Source organism: Myotis brandtii, unplaced genomic scaffold (genome assembly GCF_000412655.1).
Source record: "Myotis brandtii unplaced genomic scaffold, ASM41265v1 scaffold112, whole genome shotgun sequence".
NCBI lineage: Eukaryota > Metazoa > Chordata > Mammalia > Chiroptera > Vespertilionidae > Myotis > Myotis brandtii.
Window position 1 is genome coordinate 11,533,481 of NW_005353838.1, and position 3,244 is coordinate 11,536,724.

The window sequence follows — 3,244 nt, forward strand, 5'->3', positions numbered from 1 at the left end:
GACCTCCAAAAAGTATCTACAGTAGGAAATGGCTCATCAGTAACTGTCTTCTCCTCTCTGGTGCCTCCCACGTCTCCAATCACTTTACCAGTACTTGCCTCCAGCCCAGGCTAGCAATGCACCATGTCTCATTAACCGCAAACACAATTTCCCTCCTCTATTTCCCCTCTTTGGATAACTATCCCTAAGAGTTTCATTTTCTCCTTTTATGGACAAAAATCATATTCAGGACAAGAGCAAAACTGTTCTCAAAACTTAAGGAACTGTGGCAATATATACATTTCACATTTTTCCCCTGTATTTTAAGGAAGAGTCTCTGCATGTATTGGTGTATAATGGGCTTTTCAGACTACATTTATTTCGTGTAAGAAGATTAAAAATGTTCACAGTGTTCTTACTGTTCAGTATTTCATATTGTAAATGATCAGGAGAATACATTAGTTGTTAAGGTAATGTGCTCAAGTATCTTTGAGGTTTTAAGAAGGTATTACTGCTCCCAAAATAGCTTCATTTAGTCCTTTCCTCTGGTAGTATGAAACCAGTTTTTGCTTGTGAACTGAACTGCTGCATCTGTGCAATACAATTCAAGCTCTGAGGAGAGTGCTTTAGGAAAATTGAGATTCTCTGTTATTTTTAAAATGGAGCATTAGTAATAAAATTAACCCCTCTTAAAATTAACCTTATTTAAAATCACTAGTAATAAAATTAACTTCATTTAAAATCACTGACTTAGATGTTTCCACAGTTAAGAACCACCAAAGGTCCTTTGTTGTATTGTTTTCCACAGGCCATTTCCATCTATCATCTAAAGAAAGGGCTGCAAGAAAAAATATGTAAGTGAAAGTACAGTAAAGTGGGAATAGCTGTCCTCACCACCCAAACGATTCCAACCTGTCCACCAATGGGAATTACCCTGAATTAATACGGATGCTTTTGTCCAAGTGCTACAAATCCAAATCAAGAAGCTTAAGGAGAAAAGTGTCACTAAACTGAGAAGTCTAGCTTCAGCAAATTCAATTGAGGAACTCAAAAGTTTTACGACTCTCCTCCAACAGGGCTGTTTCCTTTGGGCTGCACGACCCTCTCTACTGATGAGCTTTTTCCACAGTGGATGCTCCAGCTTCAGTGAACACCCTTCTTGGTCTGTGTGCCCTTCAACATGGCCCTGAGGAACTACTGAGGAAGGACCCTGAGTGGCCCAGATGAAGTCACATGCACACTCCGGAACTCATTACCTTGCCCAGGGGGATCAGTCACTATGTATGGCCAGGCCAGGAAGGTCTTTCGTTGGCAGGTTCAGGGAGAAGGAATAATCCTCAGACAAAAACAGCAAATGTCCAGCACAGCCCTCACGGGTGCTTCATGGGTATTAGTCATAACAGTAATGCTAGGGAAGGAAAGATATTGGGTTAAGCAAAACAAGGCACTGTATAAAGCCTGGGACTCATAAGGACTCCTAATTCATACCAGACACATGTTCGAGGATGGATGTGAACTCACAGCAGATTCAATCCCATTTGCCCAATCTTTTAAGTCATGTAATACATGAAATTACTCATTAAATGGCTAGTTTATTCACTTTAATAACCACTTGACTGCCCCTGAAGTGTTTGATCAAAAAGTAAGGTGTTTGGACATTGAGTTATTGAGTTATCTAGTATAGGATTAAAAATAATACAATACTCTCAGCTGGCTGTTTTCCATTTTGAAAATGAGTTAGTTATAATAAACAGCTACAGTGAGAACCAGAACCTACATGGGACAATTATGTTAATGGGTCAATCATGCTTCCATTTTAAGAAAACCTACCTCTTAAAATGTCAATCAGAATGTCATCCCTAGGATATCAGAATGTTTTGCCAAAGAGCGTTGAACTATCACTGTCCACCACTCTATTAAATGATGGGTTCTTCGTTTAAAACAAAATCTTGCCCTCACAAATACAAGAGGGCAGAATAAGAAGACAATGGAGTCCAAATGAGTGGACACAGTGATGTTCACAGAACAAGCACTATCATTGTGGTCCACTGAAGAGTATTTTCTAAGTGCTAGGTCCATGGCAGTGATAGTCACATAGGAATAGATTTGCCTCTGAGGGCATATTTGGCAATATACAGAGACCACTTTGATGGTCAGAACTGGAAAATTGGTGCTACTGGCACCTAGCAGGTGAGGCCAGGGATGCTGCTAAACATTCTACAATGCCCGTGACAACCTCCACAATGAAGAAAGAACTGACCCAAAATGTCAATAGTGCTGAAATTAAGAAACTCTGGTCTCTAGCAAGGGGCAGGCAAAGGCAATATTTAAGACACAACTCCTGCCCCTGATAAAGGTATATCTAATTAGAGGGTAAGATAATGAGCTCACTGTATAATATATAAGTGCTAATAACAAGTCCTTCGCCAAGTGTGCCTTGAATGGCATCATGTGCTCTAGAAGGAAAAGCTACTGCTGGGTTCTCCATCAGAGCACCCTTCATGTTAGTAGCAAGGTGAATGTAAAGATTTGAAAGATTTGAACAAGCAACCAGAAAATAACTTTTCGTGTAGAAGGAGGCAGAAATCCAGGGAGGAGGAAGAGCAGTGTCTTTTCTTTGAGTAACCAGCCTGGCTACAGCAGGTGTGTGTGGGGAGCAAGTCTTAAGAAAAACATGCTTTCACCTGTCACTGGGATAATGTGGCCAGTAGAGTCATGGCTTTGCCTAGTGTTAGCTGGGCCGATACCGGTGTGCAAGCTGTAAAATTAGGATATCCCTTACCTAACAGATATTGCTGCAAAAAGCAGGTACTGCTACATAGCAGAGTTCAAAGGGTGGCAGCTCCTAGAACAAATATTAAGAGACAGGTTGAGATATATTCCTAGGAGTATATCCCAAGAAATCAGAAACACCAATCAGAAAGGACATATGCACCCCTATGTTGATAGCAGCACAATTTACAATAGCTAAGATCTGGAAACAGCCTAAGTGCCCATCAGCAGGTGAGTGGATTAAAAAACTGTGGTACATCTACACAATGGAATATTACGCTGCTTAAAAAAAAATAAAAAAGAAGGAATTCTTAACATTTGCAGCAGCAAGGATGGAACTGGAGAACATTATGCTAAGTGAAATAAGCCAGTCAGTGAAAGAAAAATACCACATGTTCTCACTTATTTATGGATAATAAAGAACATTATAACCCGATGAACAAAAAGATAGATACAGAGGCAGTAAAGCATCGAACAGACTGTCAAATTACAG

The 3,244-nt window shown here is 40.1% G+C and overlaps 1 long non-coding RNA gene across 1 annotated transcript; it reads right to left on the reverse strand.

Annotated features, from left to right (window-relative positions):
• Positions 1–734: 734 nt before the first annotated feature.
• LOC106727714 lies at positions 735–2,829 on the reverse strand. Its single transcript, XR_001363947.1, has 3 exons — positions 2,762–2,829; positions 1,236–1,387; positions 735–817 (listed from the first exon to the last, which is right to left on the reverse strand). It is a non-coding gene; the product is annotated as an uncharacterized LOC106727714 (long non-coding RNA).
• Between the last annotated feature and the right edge of the window lie 415 nt (positions 2,830–3,244).